The sequence below is a fragment of the Anolis sagrei genome, chromosome X, assembly GCF_037176765.1.
Source record: "Anolis sagrei isolate rAnoSag1 chromosome X, rAnoSag1.mat, whole genome shotgun sequence".
In the NCBI taxonomy this organism is placed as follows: Eukaryota; Metazoa; Chordata; class Lepidosauria; order Squamata; family Dactyloidae; genus Anolis; species Anolis sagrei.
Genome location: NC_090034.1, coordinates 93,856,952 through 93,880,898, shown reverse-complemented (window position 1 = coordinate 93,880,898; position 23,947 = coordinate 93,856,952). Strand labels below are relative to the sequence as shown.

The following is a 23,947-nucleotide window of genomic DNA, read 5'->3' as shown; positions in this document are numbered from 1 at the left end:
GGGGGGGGGGGGGCATATTCTTTGCTAGCTTTGCATGTCTACCTTTTCGTATTTTATTTTGACACCTAACCTATCTTTCGAAATGCTCCAGTTTTAAGCTTCCACAATTTGGGAAAGAGGAAGGCGAAAATACATTTGTGCAACAGAATTTGACTTTTGGAGGGGGCAGGACCCCTTTTTCTCCTAGGTATATGGGGTGGGTGCATAGGCCAAACAAGGCTCTTTGCAAAAATGGGGCCTACTAGGACCAGAGAGGAAGTAAAGCTACTAAAGCCACAATCAACAAATCCAAAACAAAAGACGGAAGGATAAAAGACCAGCACCCAAACACTCACCTTGAGCTTCTCTCTCTGGATCCTCTGCCTCCCAAACACCCTTTTGTGTCCCTCTACTAAAAGAAAAAGGCCCCACCAATTCCTTGCAACCTTTGTGCCTCTGGCTCTTTCCTCCAGAAGAAGCAGTTTTTCCAAACCAAGAGTGTTTCCATTTCTATCATGTATCCGTTTTATCTCTTGCCTTGTGGAGGGATAGAGAAGTATAATCATCACATTGAGATGGGAAAGCATGGTGACCGTCTTTTTAGTATAGAGACATGTTTCTCAACCTGGGGTTCGGGACCCTTGGGGGGGGGGGTCAAAAGGGGGTGTCAAAAGGGTCACCAAAGATCATCTGAAAACACAGTATTTTCTGTTGGTCATGGAGGTTCTGTGTGCCAAGTTTGGTCCAGTTCCATCGTTTGTGGAGTTCAGAATGCTCTTTGACTGTAAGAGAACTATGAATCCCAACAACTACAACTCCCAAATGTCAGGGTCTATTTTCCCCAAACTCCACCAGTGTTCACATTTGGACATAGGGAGTATTTGTGCCCAGTTTGGTCCAGATCCATCTTTATTTGAATCCATAGTACTCTCTGGATGTAGATGAACTACACCTCCAAAATTCAAGATTATCACTGGCCCACCAAACCCATGGTATTGGGTGAACTATGTGACGAACTGAAAATCATGTATAGTTTGATCAACTCACATACTGCCTTGCCAGAGAAAGAAAATATGCCATGCAGATGAACAATAAAGAACAAGCAGTTTACTCTTTGTAATTCAGAACATATGTACAATCATGTGATCAGTCTTATAAACTCACATAATGTCTTTTTATGAGAGATTTAAAATTGTCTTTCTTTGTTCATGTAGAAAAACTCCTTTCAGCTGCTCATTAAGTGAGAGCACACTCCAAACTCTGTCTCTCTGTCTACTTCTTTCTGCTTCTCAGCAAGCACCTGCATAGCTCAAGCCTAAATATGTAACTGTATCCAAAAGTCCCAGGCTCAGTTGGCATAGCTTAACCAATCAGATTCATGCATTTTATTTTACAGTTGATACACACATACTAACTGATTAGAGACAAAGTTGAAGTACTTTTGCCACATAATGAGAAGACAGGAAAGCTTAGAGAAGACAATGATGCTGGGGGAAAAGGAAGGAAAAAGGAAGAGGGGCCGACCAAGGGCAAGATGGATGGATAGTATCCTTGAAGTGACTGGCTTGACGTTGAAGGAGTTGGGGGAGGTGATGGCCGACAGGGAACTCTGGCGCGGGCTGGTCCATGACGTCACGAAGAGTCGGAAGTCACTGATCGAATAAACAACAACAACAAACTGATTTCTTACATGCTCCAACAAACTACAATTCCAAAATTGAAGGTCAATGCCCACCAAACCCTTCCAATATTTTCTCTTGGTCATGAGAGTTCTGTGTGCCAAGTTTGGTTCAATTTCATCGTTGGTAGAGTTCAGAATGCTCTTTTATTGTAGATGAGCTATAAATCTCAGCAACTACAACTCCCAAATGACAAAATCTACCCCCCCCCCCCCCCCCCCCCCAACTCTAGCAGTATTCAAATTTGGGTGTATCTGTGCCAAATTTGGCCCAGTGAATTAAAATACATCCAGCATATCAGATATTTACATTACAATTCATAACAGTAGCAAAATTACAGTTATGAAAGTAGCAACAAAAATAATTTTATGGTTGGGGGTCACTACAACATGAGGAACTGTATTAAGGGGTCACGGCATTAGGAAGATTGAGAATCACTGGCGTAGACAATCACCTCTTTTATATTGTCAGCAGTCCAGTTTCGGGTTCTGCCTCCTCATCACACTCACACTCACACATGGAAATTTCATTATATATTCATTACAAGGTCAGTATTACTTTTTTTGTTTTTAATTAGGAGGAACAACAGTATCCAAAAAGCAAGAGATCCCTTGCCCTGCCTAAGAGATCCCTTGCCCAAAATTTCATATGGCCATGGTATATGAGTTCTGCATACAGAACTATGTTACAGGAAAGGGGTCAAGGAAAATTTGCCTATGTCCCCATAGCCACATATCTGGATCCTCCAGAGGTCTCAGTGGATGATGTAATCATTTCATGTGTGGCTATGAGGACATAGCCAGATGCTCCTCCCCATGGCCCTATATCTGGCATCAAATGATCTGTCATGGACTTTTATTGACAGACTAGAGATTGTTCAGAAAGAGTTTGCCTTTGCCTTCTTTTGAGGCTGAAAGAGTGTGACTTAGAATAATAGAATCATAGAGTTGGAAGAGACCTTGTGGGCCATCCAGTCCAACCCCCTGCCAGTGGGCTTCCATGACTGAGTAAATATTTGAATTCTCCAGAGTCATACCTTTAGGAGACACTCAATCAGTTGGCATTATATCATGTTTGTCTCTGTGCAAGTAGCCTGCTAGATCAGGATAATATTGTCATGGTTGTCCATTGCCTATTCCATGCTATGAGTGCCGCATTTCCCCATATCCAGTTTCACACATAATTATATTATTCTTTTCTCTCCCCATAATAACACAATATACATAGTAGAACTGGGACAAAGAGGAATAAAAACAGAACTAGAAAAGGGTGTAGTATTTTCGTAACACTCTCATCGGAGTTATTTTTTCTGCTGGTATTGGTCTTGGACTCTGTCGTGGGTGAAGAATAAAAGATTAGTTTATCGAGTGTCTTAGAATAAGATGGTGTCTTCAGCTTTTGCAGATCATCTCCAGAAGAAACATATTGGCTGCTGGGATGGTATGACTGGTAGTGATCAGGAGAGGGGATAACAAGTCCAAGATTGTGGTTCTTTGGGATTTGAGCTTGCCCCGTTTCCTGCAGGTTAGCTTTCACTTGCCTTGTAGTCCTATCTTCATAGCCAATGGTGCCTAGAGGAATGCCACCATTTGCTGATCCAGTGGTGAGAGCACAACAGACAAAGGAAGACAGTGGTGCTTCTAGTCTCTTCGCAATAAGTGCATCCTCACTGGCATTCTGCCTAATTTTGGCCAGGAAGTCCATTTGATGCTTCTGCTCAGTTTGTGCCGTGGAAGCCTCCCCTTCTTTCCACCTGATAATTTCTAGTAGAGATTTTGTTCTTGTATTTGTGCTCTGGGCCATGTCTGGAATCATCCTCTGATGCTTGAACATGGATGCTGAATTTTCAACATAGACCTCTGAGCCGGTGGATGTTCCTGAAAAGATGAGATGTCTGCCTTTTGTGTACTGCAATGTTGATTGTCTATAATCTTTCACAGAAGCTGTAGAAGAAGTGACAGCAAAGAAAATTCAGAATGTGGCCACCCTCTTGGAACATTACATTCTGCTCAGAAGCTAGAAAATATTACTTTCTGAATTGCACATTCCACAATCATAAACCGAAAATGGATTCCCTAAAGTACAAAGACACGAGACCACGACAAACTGTAGTACATCAATACAGTAGTAATAGGTTTTTTTTACCACTTATATGCAATAATAATGGGCATATACAGTGAACATAAATCTGTTGTATACACAGAGACTTATAACAATGATTGCCTTCTGGAGAGCAGTGTAAAATCATTCAATAAGAGTCCCAAGTTAGTAACCATATATACTTTGCAAGAAGATTTCTCCTTGAGGATGCAGAATCCTTACTCTCTTGTTTTTAGAAGTTTGTAAATCCAAAAAACTATAAACAGATAATTCTCTAATGAAACTGATATTTGGAACTTCCCCTTCCTAGTAGAGGATTTCCAATTCCCAGACCGATTTTGACTATATTAAGTCTTCCTCAAGTGGAAAAATATGAATTTCACAGAATGCAATGAACATCAAGTTCTCCAAAGTTAAATATTACTCAGGTGGAAAAGTATGAAATTACAACGATGAAGTGGACCTACAGGGAATATACACAAGTGTTATAAGACTCTGTGTATACAACAAATTTATGTTCACTGTATATGCCCATTATTATAGCATTTGTTGTTGTTCATTCGTTCAGCTGTTTCTGACTCTTTGTGACCTCATAGACCAGCCTACGCCAGAGCTCCCTGTCAGCCGTGACCATCCCCAGCTTCTTCAAGGTCAATCCAGTCACTTCAAGGATCCCATCCATCCATCTTGCCCTTGGTCGGCCCCTCTTCCTTTTTCCTTCCGTTTTCCCCAGCATCATTGTCTTCTCTAAGCTTTCCTTTCTTTTCATGATGTAGCCAAAGTACTTCATCTTGGCCTCTCATATCCCTCCAATGAGCAGTCGGGCTTTATTTCCTGAAGTATGGACTGGTTGGATCTTCTTGCAGTCCAAGGGACTCTCAGAACTTTCCTCCAACACCACAGTTCAAAAGCATCTATCTTCCTTTGCTCAGCCTTCCCTATGGTCCAGCCCTCACATTTGTAGGTGACTACGGGGAATACCATTGCTTTAACTATGCGGATCTTCATTGCCAGTGTGATGTCTCTACTCTTCACTATTTTATCGAGATTGGACATTGCTCTCCTCCCAAGAAGTAAGCGTCTCCTGATTTGCTGGCTGCAGTCTGCGTCTGCAGTAATCTTTGCACCTAGAAATACAAAGTCTGTCACTGCCTCCACGTTTTCTCCCTCTATTTCCCAGTTGTCAATCATACTTGTTGCCATAATCTTGGGGTTTTTTTATGTTTAGCTGCAACCCAGCTTTTGCACTTTCTTCTTTCACCTTGATTAGAAGGCTCTTCAGCTCCTCCTCACTTTCGGCCATCAAAGTGGTGTCATCTGCATATCTAAGGTTATTAATGTTTCTTCCAGCAATATTATAGCATATAAATTGTAAAAAAAACCCTGTTGCTGCTGTACTGATGTACTACTGCTTGTAGTGGTCTTGTTTCTTTGTATATCCCAGAATCCCCATGGGAGAATTCTGTGAGTTATATTCTAAAAGTGGAACCTTCCCAAACCCTGCTGCTATCACACCAAACATTCCTATTTCATTCATGAATATCTTGTTCATTCTATCTTATCTGTTAAACCCAGTGAAAGCACATTATCCTGATGTAGGTTGGATCTAGATTTTCATATATTTGAAACTGCCATATATAGTCAGGTTTAACACATATAATTCAACTCAATGCAGTTAAAAACCAGAGTATTATCTTTTGGGAATAATGGGTTTCGAATTAGAAAAGAATAAAGGCATGTTATCTTTCCATATGGCAATGGCTGCGAGACTAGTTTTCGCGAGAAAGTGGAAGTCTAAAGAGACACCAACACTAGAAGAGTGGATACTCAAGATACTTGATATCATAAACATGGATAATTGAACTCAACTCTTGAAAGTCAAACAGAATACAGTAACTGAAAAGACAGACTGGTCTCCAATCAAAAATTACTTCAACATCAAATAGACCTAGGCCAGAGAGGAGGGCTTTGAAGAGTGCACTATTACTAACACAGCTACGTGGGGGAAAATAATCAGTCAATTTATTAACCCTACTCGCACTCAATTTTCAATATTTAATCCTATTTTTCTTGTTTCTTTTTCCCTCTCTCTCTTTCTCCCTTGATAGCCTTCTATCTTTTTACTCTCTTTATTTTTTTGATTAATCAACTTACAGATATACCCCTTAAATCCCTCAATAAAAATCATTATAAAAATACATTATATGTATCTACACTCACCATATACAGTAATACAGTTTTGAACTGCTCCGTATCACAGTGTAGACGGGATCACTGTTATCTTTCTGTACCAGACAAGGCCAGCGCAAGTCATTTTGTTATCTGTGGTGCATTGGCAAGACTCAATACTAATCTCCTTATATGATCAGAAACATGGAATGGAATTTCCTGGACTGTTTCCCACTCTTCCCAGAAGCTCCTTTCCCTATATTTCCACAGTGAGGCAGCAATTCTGTGGGAGTCATGATTCACACAAATTGTTTGGCCTCGCCTGGGTTGAGTTGGCCAATGAAGCTGCAATGATGTGGGTTGAACTGAAAGGGATGCAACCCATGGTTTGGAGGCCATAGTAAGGGTAGAGACTTCTAGGTTCTCCAATACATAGTGATGATGTCATCATTGGAGCACACTGTGTAGTCAAAAACAAATCACAGCCTGCAGTAACAAACAGAAGATCTGGCTGTTGACTCTTATGGAAAGCCGGGCTGTTGTGGTGCAGCTGGTTGGGAGTCAGCAGCATTAAAATCACTACTGACTGAAAGGTCATGAGTTTGACGCCAGACTGAGTCGGAGTAAGCTCCCAACGATTTGTCTAGCTTGTTGTCGACCTTTGTAGCCTGAAAGACAATTGCATCTGTCAAATAGGAAATTTAGGGGAGGCTAATTTAACTAATTTACGGTGCCATAAAGATCTCCAGAAGCATGCAAAAGAATGAGGACGTACTCCATTGGTGTCATAAGTGGACAGTGAAGTGACAGCTCCCCCAGTGGCCGGAATTCAAAGCATACCCTGGAAAGTTAAATAGTCTCTGAGTGTCTGTCTATATATGTTGTGTGTCTATGGCATTGAATGTTTGCCATGTATATGAGCATTGTGATCCATCCTGAGTCCCCTGCGAGGTGAGAATGGGGGAATATAAATAAATAAATAAATAAAGCCTACAATCCTCAGTAGGCATAGAGCTCTTTATAAAAAACCAAATCTATCAGAAAATACACCTATGCAGACTTTGGTTCCAAAAGGTCAACCCCCTCTGACTGTGAGCAGACAAGACATATTATCACCAGACCTTTCTTACTAAGGTGGGGATGTTTCCAAAATTGCCACTGAAGAACATGTATGTCTTTTACTATTAGGACAGTCAAGCTAAAACATTCAGTTCAGACTAACCTTATCCATGCTTTGTAGACAAAGTTTGTGAGAATGACAAGAGACAAAAGAATAACTGAGGCATACCAAATGAAGGCCCTTGAGTAGATGCTCACATTGCCAGCAAATATCCAAAACTGCAGTGGGCAACGGGGGTTATGGGGCCATATTATCACCTCAGGGCAGCCTGGAGGACCATAGTGCCCCTATAATAGCCTCAACAAAAAGTACTAAACTTTAGTTCTATTGGCTTGTTACATACTGAGCTACTGTGGGACTTGTGACACAAGAAGGGAGGGGTTAAATGTAACAAATTGTGTCCGGAGTAAACACATTTTAGTGTTGTCACATATGCTTTGGTTGCAGGAGATCCTGTCTTCAATCCCCAGCATCTCCAGGTAAGATTGAATAATGTCCTGCCCTGTTTGAATCCCTACACTGCAGGTAACCCAGGCTAAATATACGAAATGATTCAAACCACAAATGTTAGGGATTTGGAATTTTTGTAATTTCTGGAATATTTTCATTTGCCTAATGAGGTATTTGGGCAATGGGAGTCAAGTATAAACATGAAACTCAGAGATGTTTCATATACTGTATAAACATTGCCTGCAGGATTTTATACACAATATTATTAAATATTTTATGTATCAAACAAGGTTTGTTTATACTGAAATCACCATCAAGCAAAAGTGTTACTACTTCAGCTACACATGCAGGCAGTTTTGGATTTTGGAACATTTCATATTTATGGATAAGGGGACTTAACCGATAATAGTCTAAATGATTGGGAGACTGATGGTTTTGATGTTGGTGATGTATCCTCTGTGAGTTTGAATCTGAACTTGAAAGTGGCTTTTTTGTGTGTCAGGAGCAACTTGAGAGAGAATTGGCCGTCTGCAAGGACGTTGCCCAGGGAACGCTGGATGTTTTGATGTTTTACCATCCTTGTGGGAGGCTTCTCTCATGTCCCCACATGGGCAGCTGGAGCTGACAGAGGGAGCTCATACGCGCTCTCCCTGGATTCAAACCTCTGACCTGTCAGTCTTCAGTCCTGTCGACAAAAGGGCTTAACCCACTGTGCTACCGGGGGCTCCTTGAAAGAGGCTTTCCAAATACTAAGCTTCCTTTGCGGAGGAGACATGGGTTCCTTCTTTGTAAGGAAGTCACAGAACAGACTTGACTCAAACCTAACTCTACGTCTTTTGAAGAGGCCATAGAGAGATCCAATTGTCATTTCATTTCAACTTAACATCAACCTTACCTTTTCCACTTTGAGCACTGGCTACACCCAGGAGACCCATGTGGACACAAAGGAGAAGCAAAGTTAACATTCCCTTTGGAATTTCAGTACACAAAACCACAAGATTTGGTACCTCAAACTGCAGAGAGGTAGGATGGACCTAGGCATGGAAAGAGAGTTGCAATAGAATTAGTAATTGAAACAGAAGGCTATATTGCACTATACAAGGAAACCAGCATCACAACTAGACTGTCACCTTTGGTAATGGTCCTTACCACATGATGCCATGTACATCCTACTGTTGGTTGGCCTCGTCCCCATGACTATGTCCAGTCCCTAGCTATTGATGAGTAAGATATGTTGATAGCTCTCAACCCTACTTTCATACAGTGAGTCCTTTCCACTTTTGTGCACCCTTTAAAAAAAATCAAGAGGCGGGATTCTCCCCCTTTCCCTTTCTCTCTGCTCTCCCACCTGTATACAAAAACCATCTGTTACTGTTTGTTTATATCCATATGCAGTTATATTTGCATTTTTCATTTTCCAAAGCTAGTACTTCATCTCACTAGAGAATGAATGCACTTTAAATCTGGTTTCTGTCTCGTGCAGAATTCTGGGGTTTGTAGTTTAGTGAGGCTGTTAAAGGCTCCTCCCTAAACTACAAACTCCAGAATTCTGCAGGAGGCAGCAACCAGATTTAAAGTGCATTCATTCTCTAGTGAGATGAGGTTCCTAAAATTGCAAACTTGCGTTAAAATAAAAAGTAATTAAAATATGGAATAGCGGTAGTGAAGGAAGGCATGATTACGAGAGTATACAGATAAATCTCTACCATCCCTTATCATTTAACCATGTTAGCTACATTAATCAAAATACCCAAACTCACCTGGAATCCGCTACTTTTCTCTCTCCATGATGCACAGGGACTTCCAGAAATAACTTGTCTTTGCCCTGATCTAGGCAAAGTTGGAGGATGCCCTGGAGTCTACTGAAAACTTAGGAATATCCTGGAGCTTTGTAACCATCTGGACAGCTGGTTTTGGTCTGAAGGGATTGTTTTGTCCTTGTGTTGCTGCTGTTGCTCCATCAGACAAGGAGCTCCATGCACACGTCTGACCATCACAGATGCATCTGCTGGTGTACATATGGAGCTCTGCTAGATATAGACTATAATCATTTGCCTACTGTAGACACTGTCTTCATGGACCAGCCTCTGAAGGGCCACAGGTTCCTTTCAATCAAGCTTGGCTTATTGGATCCAAATAATGACTTACCAGGCATTGGGTTCCTGAAAATCTCACTGACTGTGATCTCTTATTTCAGGAACTAAATAGACTTTTCTTTGAGATGTAAAGCAGCATGTGAGATCACACTATTGTAAGAGTAAATTAGGCGAAGTGATAGGGAATTATAAAGTGTTTCCTGGTGATTGGTTTTCCCAAAGCTACTGTCAGGAAATGGATGGTTATTTAGTTCTGCTCCCCTTGAGATCCCTCCCTATTTTGTGTATTATTCACTGCCCATTATTTGCAAAGGCTGATGCAGCTGAATGCCTTTGCTCTGCACATGTTGGATTAATGGGCTGACTTGACAAAAGGCGAGCTGCAGAAATGCAACAACAGTTCCTGGAATATGAATGAGGCTTGCCATACCAATGGGGTTAGTGCAAGATAATTTCCTGGTGGATTGTGCACATGGCACATGAGCCAAGCCAGAAAATGTTAGTGAACTGATGTTCAAAAAACAAGCCAAGACAGAAAGAAAAAGGAAAAGAGTTGGAAATCAAGGAAAATGTAAAATCAAAAGAGGGCTACAATTTGACTGCTGGATGGTAAATCTGTCTTGAATCTAAAGGAAGCAAGAGTCCAAAGACGTAAACTGAGCTATAGGTAAGTCAAATCCTGTCCAGGTAATCCAAAAAGTTCATGAAGTGAGACATGGAGTTAAGGTCTCAACTGGTCGGAAGTTCTTACACAATGGCAATAATTCACATAACCAAAGCCAAAAAGGGCATGGCAATGAGGACATTAAATATAGCCCATACAAAAGTAAAGAATTCCAAGAAACAAATGAGGCAGAGGACTTGGGATTTGCAGTTCCAGAAAATGCTAGGGGATACATAGGTGGCTGACTCTGGGCACCAGGTACTTAATCAGTGTTTCCTGTTTAACAGACATTGATTCTTATGAAGCTGTTCCTTTGCTCTTTCCCAGACTTCAAAGGAAGGGATATCTCTTTAACGCAGTGGTTCCCAACCTTTTTTTGACCAGGGACCACTTTGACCAGGGACCATTTGAATAGGGACCACTTTGAGCAGGGACCACTCTCCAACATTAATACCAAAAGGGTTAGGAATCAGTTTTTGGTCAACTCTAGATTCGGTTTGGGGGGTTGATTCAGAAAATTGCATTGGATAGACCACATCAGCTCTACTTTCTGAAACACAACATACGCCATGATCAGCGACAGGGAAGGATTGGCAGGTTGTGCGAAAGAAATAAAATAAAATAAAGATTAAGGGGGCTTGCGGACCAGATTTTCGTTCTCGCAACCCACTGGTGATCTGTGGCCCACAGATTAAGAAGCACTGCTTTAGCATCTCTCAAGTCCCACCGATAAAAGAGTACATCAGCTTCTCTAGCCACCTGCTTCTTAAGGGTTGCTTGTATGGGCTTAATAGCTTACACACCAGGCTCTTCCCATGACATTCTGGACCTTCTGGTCCTTATTCTCAGGGCTGTTCCAGATAGCTGTTTATCCTACAAACATCCATATTAAAAAAACACAAATGTTTCTGGAGGCTATACACACCCACGCCAGAAGGCGTGGAATAAATCCACTACCAAATTAATTCGGCACAAACCAGGGTTTTCCTGGTTTGTAGTGAATTGATGCAAGCCCCCAGACTCCCTAGAAAAGTAGTAAAAACTTACCTATCCTCCATTAGAAGCCTCGGATGGCTCTCCCAGCACGTGGGGGGGGGGGGGAGGAGTGATTTTCCTCCCCCCCCCCCTGCCCTGGAGTCTCATTTCTACATGCCAAGAGAGCCGTCCGAGGCTTCTAATGGGGGATATGTAAGTTTTTACTACTTTTCTAGGGAGTCTGGAGGCTTGGGGGAAGGGGTGGGTATTCCCACAGTTTACTGATCTTCTTTAGCCCAGTAAATTGTGGGAATGGTGTCTGGACTGCAGTATTCTTCAGTCCAGACCCAGAAGTACTGGATTTATCAAGTGCATTCCAAAAAGGCACGGAATAAATCCACTACCAAATTAATTTGGCACAAACCAGGGTTTTCCTGGTTTGTAGCGAATTAATGCAGGACTGCCCAGAACATCATCTGGACAGCCCCCCTTTTATTGCAGAACCTCCCTCTGCCTAGTTGTGAGGATGCCTCTGTTGATGTCAACATGGGACTCTCATGTTGGCCAGGAGATCTCATGCAGCTCTGTGGCCCTCTGGCAACTTCAACATAGAAGGAAAGTAGATAGTCCAGTGAAGCTGCAGTGGTCTCAGCTCAGCTGGGCGTCACCCTAGACTTTTCCTTGCTTAAGCAAACCTTGTGAAATTGATGGGGCTCACAATAAGTTGACAAATAACTTGAACGCACACAGCATTGTCCGTAGACACCTCCAAGGTCATGTGGCCAGCATGACTACATGGAATGCTGTTACTTTCCCACCGGAGCGGTACCTATTGATCTACTCGCACTTGGATGTTTTCAATTGGCAGAAGCTGGGGCAAACAGAGGGAGCTCACCCCACTCCCCAAATTCAAACCTGTGAACTTTCAATCAGCAAGTTCAGCAGCTCAGCGGTTTAACCCACTGCGCTACCGGGGGCAAAATGTTACCAGGATTTAATAAATACAGATGGCAATAACTGTATTAAAAGAATTAGAGTGACCATTTCTAAAGTACTGTTCATGTAACTTTCTAACATTGGTAAAGTAAATACCTGAAGTCATTCATGCACCCAGATTCCTACATGTCTTACTGCAAAAGGTTTCTGAGAAAGAGAAATAGAGTAAGGAAGGAAAAGAAACAAATAAATATAAGCCACAGGGAGCACCATCTTTAAATTACTGTGTGTATTTGTGTGTGAGAGGGAGATTGAGACTTGTTCCAGAATTTATTATGGATTTGATATATTCCTAGTCCTTTTTGAAAGCTGGGGACACTGCTCAAAATCCAGATGCTGGAATGGTAGTGATGTGCTAAATGGTATTCCTTGGGAAACAGCTTTAGTGCTCTGAATAGTGTTTTTCTCATTGTTAGCAAATCCAGAATAACATATACAAATAAAGGATATATTTGATATATATTTGATTTATTTTAAGTTTTTTCAGAGAATAAAATCAAGCTTTCCTTGGCACAATTTTGCATTGTTTGGAAATCATCACCACCACCATCATCATTGTTATTTATTACCCGGATTTCCTTTTGACTCAAGGAAAGGCACACCATAGTCAAATACATCTATAAAAGCGCATATTAAAACATAGTTAAAGTACACCCAAAAAGCTTATATTAAAACAAATATATCTTGAAATACACAAAACAAAAATTAAAACACAATGTGTTTTTAATTCATATTTAAATTCATATTTAAAATTGACTGGGTAGGCCTGCCCAAAGAGATAGGTCTTCAGTTGTCTGTTTCATTCTGACAGCTCATTTAGCTGTCAGATCTCTCCTTGCAGATCATTCCACAGTCACAGTTGTGGGGCAGAATGATCGCCTCCCACCAACCAGTTCCACTCACCACTAACTCCTTCCCCTAACTTCAAAGTAAAGCTTTGGTGTTAATTGGATGAAAACATGGCATCTAGTGGCTGAGATTGGTATTACAAGCTATTAACATTAAATTGTGTTTCTTCAGGTAGTTTTTTATTTATGGCAACCTAAGGTCCCATCTAAACTGCTATTATAATGCAAGTTGAATGATGTTTAAGGAAACCATGCACTGATTCAGATTAAAAAGAAGCACTTAAAACTCAATTTCAGCCTAAAAAATGTGCATATTCACATAACTGATGAGGACTATAAATAAATGGAGCCACAAACACATAGGTGGCTAAATGGAAGCTCAATTGGAAAGCAATTACAATGTGAACTCTGCAAGCAGTCCTTTGTTTTGATGTTTATGAAATTAAACAGAGTTTGAATTTACAGTAGGGTGAGGAGAGATAAGAAATATGCTTATCTCAGCACATATAAGACCCAGAGCATCTTGGAGCATCGGCTAAAAAAAATTAAAGTAAATTTCCACTGGATGTCCCACATCCATCTTGCGGATTTCAAATATCATATACAAACGAAGGTCTCAGGATGACTGTGAAGCATAGAACAAGACTGACAGGTCTGTGTTTGGACTTGCTGTCAGGTTCCAAGATTTTTCGTCTCACTTATTTGTCCCATATTTTGACACTGTCTGGAAATACCCAGTCTACACTGACCATATAATGTGATTCAAGCTGCAATATATGGCAGTGTAGATGGGGCCTCAGATGAACCCATTAGAGCAGGGGTCCCCAAACTACGGCCCGCGGGCTGTATGCGGCCCGCTGAGGGCATGTCTCCAGCCTGCGTGGCCTGGCCTGGCCACGCCCACCCGGCGCCACTCCGTCAATTCCGGACACCCTCTACTCCGGCCGCTCTGCCTGTGTGGGAGGGAGAAGCCTCCCAGGTGGGTCCTCTGCAGAGCAGAGCGGCTGGAGCAGAGGGTGTCCGCAATTGGCGGAGCGGCGCAGGGTGGGCGTGGCCAGGGAACGCCGGCTTCCCTGGCCACGCCCACCCGGCGCCGCTCTGTCAATTGCAGACACCCTCTGCTCCGGCCGCTCTGCCTGTGTGGGAGGGAGAAGCCTCCCAGGTGGGTCCTCTGCAGAGCAGAGCTGCTGGAGCAGAGGGTGTCCGCAATTGAGGGAGCAGCGCTGGGTGGGCATGGCCAGGGAATGCCGGCGTGGTGAAGGCAGGTGAACTACAACTCCAAAACTCAAGGTCAATGCCCACTAAACCCAGTATTTTCTGTTGTTCATGGGAGTTCTGTGTACCAAGACTGGTTCAATTCCATCATAGGTGGAGTTCAGAATGCTCTTTGATTGAACTATAAATCCCAGCAAATTCAACCCCCAAACGCCACCAGTGTTCATATTTGGACATATTGAGTATCAGTGCCAAGTTTGGTCCAGATCTATCATTGAGTCCACAGTGATTTATGGAAGCAGGTGAACTACAACTCCAAAACCAAAGGACACTGCCCACCAAACCCTTCCAGTATTTCCTATTGGACATGAGAGAACTTTGTGCCAAGTTTGGTTCAATTCCATCATTGATGGGGTTCAGAATGCTCTTTGATTGTAGGTGAACTATAAATCCCAGCAACTACAACTCCGAAATGTCAAGATTCTATTTCCCCCAAACTCCACCAGTGTTCAAATTTAGGCATATTGTATTTGTGCCAAGTTTGATCCCGATCCATCATTGTTTGAGTCCACAATGATCTCTGAATGTAAGTGAACTACAACTCCAAAACGAAAGGACACTGCCCACCAAACCCTTCCAGTATTTTCAGTTGGTCATGGGAGAAATGTGTGCCGAGTTTGGTTCAATTCCATCGTTGGTGGGGTTCAAAATGCTCTGTGATTGTAGTTGAACTATAAATCCCAGCAACGACAACTCCCAAATGACAAAATCATTTTTTTGTGTGAAGGACATACATTGGGTTTTTAGGTGTCTTGTGTCCAAAATTGGTGTCAATTCGTCCAGTGGTTTTTGAGTTCTGTTAATCCCACAAACGAACATTACATTTTTATTTATATAGAAGTGTGGGTTTTTTTCTTTCGTTTTTTTGATGGGGGGGGGGGGTTGCACTGCAAATAATATATGTGCAGAGTGCATAGGAATTCATTCATTATTATTTTTTTCAAATTATAATCTGGCCCTCCAACAGTTTGCGGGACTGTGACCCGGCCCTCTGTTCAAAACGTTTGGGGACCCCTGCATTAGAGTGTTTTCTTGGCACAATTTGGTCAGGAGAAGTTTGTCTTTGCCTCCCTCTGAGGCTGCGAGGGTTGCCCAAGGTCACTTAGTGGGTTTCTATGGCTTGGTCAAGGATTCCAGCTCTAGTTTCTACAGTCATACTCCAATGCTCAAACCATCGTACTGGCTCTCTTAATTAAAGCATTCAAACAAATAATATTGAGGATCACATCTCTAGTTTCTCAAGTGTATTCTCGCTATGCTTCGAGTATCTAGATTTCATTGTTTTGGATTTCTGGTAGGTGAACATACAGGTACACTCACATCTACTACATACATTGGAATCAATATGCTGAACATATTGCATGGTGTCCAAGTCTTTTTCTGACAAGAGAAGACTATGCTCCAGAGTCCAGCATAATCTAATATCATTGTAGATGTGAATGTGGATGTTTGCTGCTAAATGGACTTCTTCTCATCAGAGCTTCAGTCAGAACTCTTTGGGTGTTGTCCGTAGCGTTGGAAACAAATTTATTTAACATGACATAGGTGGAAAGAAGTGAAATTCCTCCTGAAAGTAGGTATCCGTAGAGTGGGAAATGCTGGAAGTGGTGTTGTTCATTCGTTCAGTCGTCTCCAACTCTTCGTGACCTCATGGACCAGCCCACGCCAGAGCTCCCTGTCGGCCGTCACCACCCCCAGCTCCTTCAAGGTCAGTCCAGTCACTTCAAGGATGCCATCCATCCATCTTGCCCTTGGTCGGCCCCTCTTCCTTTTTCCTTCCACTTTCCCCAGCATAATTGTCTTCTCTAGGCTTTCCTGTCTCCTCATGATGTGGCCAAAGTACTTCAACTTTGTCTCTAGTATCCTTCCCTCCAATGAGCAGTCGGGATTTATTTCTTGGAGGATGGACTGGTTGGATCTTCTCGCAGTCCAAGGCACTCTCAGAACTTTCCTCCAACACCACAGTTCAAAAGCATCTATCTTCCTTCGCTCAGCCTTCCCTAAGGTCCAGCTCTCACATCCGTAGGTGACTACAGGGAATACCATGGCTTTGACTAGGCAGATCTTTGTTGCCAGTCTGATGTCTCTGCTCTTTACTATTTTATCAAGACTGGACATTGCTCTCCTCCCAAGAAGTAAGCGTCTTCTGATTTCCTGGCCACAGTCTGCATCTGCAGTAATCTTTGCACCTAGAAATACAAAGTCTGTCACGGCCTCCACGTTTTCTCCCTCTATTTTCCAGTTGTCAGGAAGTGGGTATAGTCTCCTATTATCACCATAGCTCTAACCAATTCTGCAAAGCCCCACAGAACCACAGAGGTGAAAGACAGGGGCTTCATTACAGCTTTAAGGGTGGCTGCTGTCTTCCCAACCAGCTGAGAAAGATCTCTGAGTGATGGATCACCTAGGCCAAAGTTATGATAACACCAGGAGTGGACCTTTCTGGCAGGAAAGTAGGAGAGGCCTGGGATGGGAATAGCAGCAAAAATCCACAACCAAAGGGCTCTGGTAAGAATCTGCTTCTTCACGGCAGTTTTCTTGTTGTTCAAGAGTGGCAGGGAGATGATGGCCAAAGTAGATGCCAATATGAACTGGAAAAAAGGAAGCAGAACTTCCATGAGGATAGAATTCCAGAAACTTCTATTTCCACAGCTGAATTGTTAGGCCACAAGTGCTCTTTTAATGTGCTTGATATTCAAAATTCTAATTAGGGAGCCTATGGAAATCCTTGCAAGCCTCGCTGACCTATCATAAACCAAGAGGATTGGAACGGTTGGCACAATCTAGAATAGAAAGCAGTACTTAATGCTTTGCTGGGTGAATATCTGACCACAATCTCGTATGGTTTGGCATGGCATGCAGAAGGTATTTTAACCACCCACCTAATCTACCATAAAGCCATTCTCTGTACCATTTTTGGGGCCTTGTGAAGTGCAGGGATTGGGGCAAACATGTCAATATAGGCAGGCATGAAATCTTTACATCAGCCACTGAGACCTTTGGAAGACCTGACAGAACTCATCAAAAGATAAAATTGCTTTATAACTGAGTAAGAGGGCATTGTCAAATACTTCTGATATGTGCTCTGTTCTCTAGCAAATATGGAATGGTTGAGGGGTGGTATAGACTTCAATGGCATGATGATGGGGCTTGGGAAAAGGGGAATACCAACTTCCCCTGATCCTAAGGAGATAGGCATAGGTTAACATACATCTGGGCCTTCAAATACTTGTTCTAAGAACTCATTCTGCAGCAGGATGGAACCAATAAGGCCACCCAGCTCTCTGCTAAAATATTCCCAGTTCTTTTCTTCCAGACTGTCTCTTGCCTAGAAGTTTCAGAGATTTCAAAACATTTGATCCACAATGCCACTAAGAGGAACCAGACATCATCTATCTCTAAGATGTTTATCCTTTCTCCAGCTAAGAAGAGATGGCACCCTTGGCATCATTCCACAAGCACTGACCCACTGCCAGGGGCTGATTCCAGTTACAAAAGATAAAGTCTTAGTGTTAAGAGAAATGGCTAATTCTTAACTTTTTAGAAAATCAGTCCTGGTCCCTTTCACATTGCAGTTAAATCCTTCTGAATCCACTTTTAGTGCCACGGCTCCAGCTCACGCAATCCTGATTTTTACACTTCAAAGAACTGCATTTAGAATTCTCAACCACAGAGTTTTAATGCCTCAACATAAAATCTATGTTGAGAGCTCCAGCAGCAACAGTCAGGTAAGTTATTTTCCTTTTTAAATGCTTTTTAAAGGCGGTTCTGGGACCCCATCTGGACAGCCAACCCCACTCCCACCCCAGAAAAAACATGCACTTTCTGGGCATGTGCAGACTTTAACTCGGGCACAATCATGTCTAAGAAAGGTGATTGCTCCAGTGTTAAAGGGCTGTGTGGAACTGCCCTAGGTTAAATCTTCTATATTCCATCTCCCTGAGTAGGAACAATCCCGTCATTTTACTTAGATCCAGGAATACTTTGAACTAAGGCCCCTTCCACACAGCTGTATAAAATCCCACATTATCTGCTTTGAACGAACTGGAATACATGGCAGTGTGGACTCAGATATCCCAGTTCAAAGCAGATATTGTGGGATTTTCTGCCTTGATATTTTGGGTTATGTGGCTGTATGGAAGGGCCCTAAGATCCCTGTCCCTGGTGTATATGTTTGTGGTTAAATATGCTGTGAACAACCATGATTAGCACTGAATGTGTGTGTGTGTGTGTATCTTCAAGTTGCTTATCAACTTACAATGACCTGATGAGTTTCACAACATTTTCTTAGCAGTGTACAGGTTTTTGGCCTGGCTAAACATAGTGCTCTCATACTGGCCTAACGCCCGTTGCCTGTTTTTTTCCCTTCAGCATACAATGCAATAAAGAAGACAATCTTTTGAAACTACAAAGCAAGGATGTGGTTGAGTTCCAACAAAAGCACCATTCATCACTAAAAGTTAGGCAGAGCAGTATTGCTTTTACTCTATGTTGTAAGACCAAGGAATGGAGGAATCAAGTTCACCTTCTTGAAACAGATGGCCCTGTTGCAATTCTTCACTAATGTCAACTATCTCCAAGGTGAAACAGATAATAAGACAGTAATGAGTACATGCTATGAGAAAGTTCACATGCTATGAGTGGTATTTCTGAGATTCTGGCCCTAAATGGTTTATAGGTAAGAAGTCTTCAGCTGCTTGCAGAAGTAAATAGAAAACCAGTGAAGTTCTTTCAATGTAGTGTTACATGATCTATAAAATGCACACAGGAGAACATTGTGGTTACTCTATTTAGAATTAGTTGTTGCACCTGAAGTTTAATGTTTCCTCTCAGGTCTGTTTTCTTCCCCACAACAAAAACAAAAACAACAACGATAATAAACTTTATACCCTGCCACCATGTAAGAAGGGACAAACGGTGGAGTTTGAGTTTTCACTAGGGCCGTGGTTCTCAACCTGTGGGTCCCCAGGTGTTTTGGCCTACAACTCCTAGAAATCTCAGCCAGTTTACCAGCTATTAGGATTTTTGGGAGTTGAAAGTAAAAACATCTGGGTACCCACAGGTTGACAACCACTGCACTAGGGGATGAGGTAAAGTTCATCAAAAGGACAAATATGTACTGGGACAGTCATGCTATTGGATTTGTTGTTCATTCCTCAAAAGCATGCCAGAACAGCCAAGTTTTCAGGCTTTTCCTAAAGGCTGACAAAGTGGGTGCTTGCCTAATTTCCCCAGGTAGCAAGTTCCAGAGCCGAAGGGCCACCACCGAGAAGGTTCTCTCCCTCGTCCCCACAAGCTGCGAGAGAAGGGCCTCCCCGGAAGATCAAAGAGATCGTGCTGGTTCATAGAAGGAAATGCGGTCATGAAGGTAGGCGGGTCCCAAACCATTCAAATCTTTGTAGGTGATAACACACCTTGAATTGGGACCGGAAAATGAACGGCAGCCAATGGAGCTCCTTAAACAGGGGGCAGAATGCTCCCTCTAATTTGCTAAAGTTAGCAGCCTGGCTGCCGATCGTTGGACCAATTGAAGTTTCTGGGCCATCTTCAAGGGGAGCCCGACGTAGAGTGCATTGCAATACTCCAATCCAGAGGTAACTAAGGCGTAGCCAAATCAGACTTCATGAGGTACAGTTGCAGCTGACGCACGAGTTTTAGTTGTGTGAAGGTCCTCCCAGCCACTGCTGACATCTGAGCGTCAGTGCTGAAAGACAGGGAATCTTTTTTTAAAGTAAAGACAATTGATCATGTTGAGCAAAACTTTTCAAACATTTGTCGATTTATTTATTTACTGTATATACCGCCTTTCTCACCTCTGGAAGGACTCAAAATGGTTTACAACATATTAATAGCAATGTTAAGGCTTTAATGACATATTTGGGGCTTTGTAGGCTAAAGCCAGCACTTTGAATTGTGCTGAGTAGCAGACTAGCAACTCGAGGAGCTGACGTAACAGGGAAGTTGTGTGCTCCCTGTACGCTGCTTCGGTGAGCAACCTGGCTGCTGCCTGTTGGACTACTTGAAGTTTCCGAATAGTTTTCAAAGGCACGTTGCATGTTGCAGTAATCTATTCCTGATGTAACAAGAGCCTGGGCCACTGTGGCCAAGTCACTTCCCAAGGTACGGGTGCAACTGGCACACAAGTTTTAATTGTATGACAGCTCCCATGGCCACCGCTGAAATGTGGGGTTCCAGGCTCAGCGATGGCTCCAGGATCACTCCCAAACTGCAAACCTGTGTCTTCAGTACAGGCTGTAACCCTATGCCCTGTTCGGTGCGACTGTCTTGTCTGGAGTCAATTTCAACTTGTTCGACCTCATCCAGACTGTCACAGCTGCCAAGCACCGGTTCAATTACCTGAACACCCTCCTTAGTTGCAGTTGAAAAGGAGTGGTAAAATTGTACGTCATCTGTATACAGACATGTGTGTTGGTCTCAAACTTTTTAGACATGCATCATTTTGCAACACAGTCATTCAATTTTAATAGCAAACTAGAGGGTATAGGAGATACAGACACATACATAAATTGCAAGACTGAAATGTATGGGCACAACTTGTGTTATAAAAACCTTTCCTGTATATTTTAAAAAGATATGATCTAAAAGATAATAACATACATTTCCAAGATTTTTGTCATTTCCTGTGACATTCGTGCAACACATCTACACAGTACTCAGATGTGAACTCGTGAATCAAACCGCAAGGGAAGAGATTCCACCTAAACAGTAAGAAGAATTTTGTAACCAAAGAGCTGCTCAACTGTGGGGCCTACTATTCAGAAGGTTTGGAGTAGGCATGGGCAAACATGGCCCCTCTAGATGTTTTGGACTTCAACTCCCGCAATTCCTAACAGCCTCAGGCCCCTTCCTTAAGCGGCTGAGGGGGAAAAGGAAGGGGCCTGAGGCTGTTTGGAATTGTGGGAGTTGAAGTCCAAACCATCTGGAGGGGCCATGTTTGCCCATGCCTGGTTTAGACTCTCCTTTGGAGATCTTTTAATGGAAGTTAAATGGATGTCTTTTGGGAGTGATTTATCTTGTATTTCTGCATGACAGTGAGTTGGATGAGATAGCTTTGTCGTATCTTCTAACTTTATTATCCTGTGATTCTGACTCAAGGAAAGACTGTTAGGAATTATGGGAGTTGAAGTACAAAATACCTCGAGGGCCCAAGTTTGCCCATGCCTGGTCTAAACCTTCTGAATAGTAAGTTCCTCTCCATATTGTGCTTGAAATGATGCAGCTCAGGAAAGACACATCCTTGCTGCTAAAAGCCCAGTTTAGTCCTAAAGGTTAGCAATATCTAATTTCCTTTCTGAGTGCTTAGCTTATTCAATCTGCAAGTATTTACTTGCACGGCTAGACGTGTGATCTTTATTCCCACGGAAGAAGCGCACAGTGCTGGCCCAAAGTCCTGAGGTCCTGATCTGGTAGTGGATGTTGCCATCCCTTAAATTGTAGATATTGATGTTATTTTCCCCGCTCCCAGAAGCAAAAGTCATCACTTGCCCACCACAATCCACAACCATGTGGGCGTTGTCTTGGACGCAGAATGGCTCCTTGGCAAACTCCTCTACTGCAAAATCAAGGCAGCCTCCCAGTTCAGGGGAAAGGACCCCCCAGGACTGCAATTTATCTCTCACTCTCAATATATTAAAGATGCTCAATGGTTCCTGACGAACAGAGAGCCTCGCGAGGTACATCTCAGGGGTCAGCTCCCGGATCCTGTGCTGGATCTCATTGTATAAGAGATACACTGCAATCTCACACTCTCCCCTGCCGGAGAGAAATTCTATTGGTGGTGCAGCACACTGAATAACCATCCGAGCATTTTGCTGCACTAATGGGGGTTCCTTGTCAAAGATCTCAATGGCAGCTTCGAAACAAGCCTTAAGAAGAATGTTCACCCCACTCAGTTGATCACGATGCCTCAAGAGATTCCCCATCGTTAGGGGTTCAAAGGAGGGTAGCAGGGTGGCCACGTAGAACAGGGCATCCTTTAGGATTTTGATGACACCAGAGGACCGCCACCCTTGCCTGGTCACCACAGACAACCCCTGTCCTCTGCTCATGGGAGAATGGTCTTCCTTGCCCACAACAAGCCATGTAACAACAACGAGGAGGAGAGAAAGCAGCACCACAAATGCCACTGCAGTTAAAAATTTCCATAGAATTCTTTTCATCTGAGCTGCAAAGAAGGGGAGCATTGCATCGAGGGCCCATTGGATGACATTATACACCCAAGCTGCCATATTCCTGAAAAAAATAAAATGTTATCAGTCATGTGGTAGATACTGCAAAGCTTTCATTCACAGGTTGCATTTCTGCCTCATCATTTGTTCTTGTAAACTACGTGAGATGCCATCACTGTTGGAAACACAACAATGGTTATCACTGAAGAGTGAAGTACAACGTTTCCTCAAAACCATGTGGCAACAGGCAGTTAAAATACATTAAGTTAAAGGTTTAAAATTAAAATTAAATACATGTTATAAAACATATAAAACATTACAATCACTATTAAAAATCACGCCACTCACACGCCACTCTGGGGCCATTCCAAAAGTTATTGTACATAATTCCGTAGCTATTATTGCACTGTGGTTAATCTCCAAATGCTTGACCCCAGAGCCAGGTTTTCAGTTCTTATGAAGGCCAGCAGGGAGGGAGCTGCTCTGATATCACTGGGGAGGGAGTTCCACAGCCAAATATGTGAGAGGAAGCCACAGGGAGGAGGGAGCAAGCTTGTTTTCTGCTTCCTTGGAGACTAGGACGCAAAACAATGGCTTCAAACTATAAGAAAGGAGATTCCATCTGAACATAAGGAAGAACTTCCTGACTGTGAGAGCCGTTCAGCAATGGAACTGTCTGCCCCGGAGTGTGGTGGAGGCTCCTTCTTCAGAAGCTTTTAAACAGAGGCTGGATGGCCATCTGTCAGGGGTGATTTGAATGCAATATTCCTGCTTCTTGTCAGGGGGTTGGACTGGATGGCCCATGAGGTCTCTTCCAACTCTTTGATTCTATGAAGGGGTCACCACTGAGAAGGCTCTGTCTCTCATTCCCACTGGTCGTGCCTGTGAAGATCTGGAGAGAAAAACTTTGGAGGGAGTTGAAAGTCTGTGTTGCCCAGTAACAGCCCCAAAACATCACTGCTCTTGAGGAGATCTGCGTGGAGGAACGGGCCAACATACCACCAACAGTGTGTGCCAACATTGTGAGGACTTACAGAAAACATTTGACCTCTATCATTGCCAATAAAGAATATATAGCAAAGTATTGCGATGGACCAAAAACTTATTTTCCACCATAATTTGCAAATAAATTTGTTAAAATCAGACAATGTGATTTTCTGGATGTGTTTTCTCATGTTGTCTCTCATAGTTGAAGTATACATTGTTTCCATCCTAAATATCTCAGTGTCACCTTAGATCAAACACTAGCATATAGGAAACACTGCTTGAACACCAAAGGCAAAGTAGCTGCATGCAATAACATTCTGCGGAAACTTACTGGCAGCACCTGGGGTACAGACCCAAAATTAATAAGACCATCAGCCCTGGCCTTGTCTTACTCAACTGCAGAGTATGCCTGTCCTGTTT

General features: G+C 42.7%; 1 long non-coding RNA gene across 1 annotated transcript; it reads right to left on the bottom strand.

Moving 5' to 3' along the window:
* Positions 1-1,871: 1,871 nt before the first annotated feature.
* LOC137094889 (uncharacterized) lies at positions 1,872-9,716 on the bottom strand. The gene is made up of 3 exons (XR_010908734.1): positions 9,258-9,716; positions 8,393-8,531; positions 1,872-3,601 (listed from the first exon to the last, which is right to left on the bottom strand). It is a non-coding gene; the product is annotated as an uncharacterized lncRNA (long non-coding RNA).
* Positions 9,717-23,947: the final 14,231 nt, after the last annotated feature.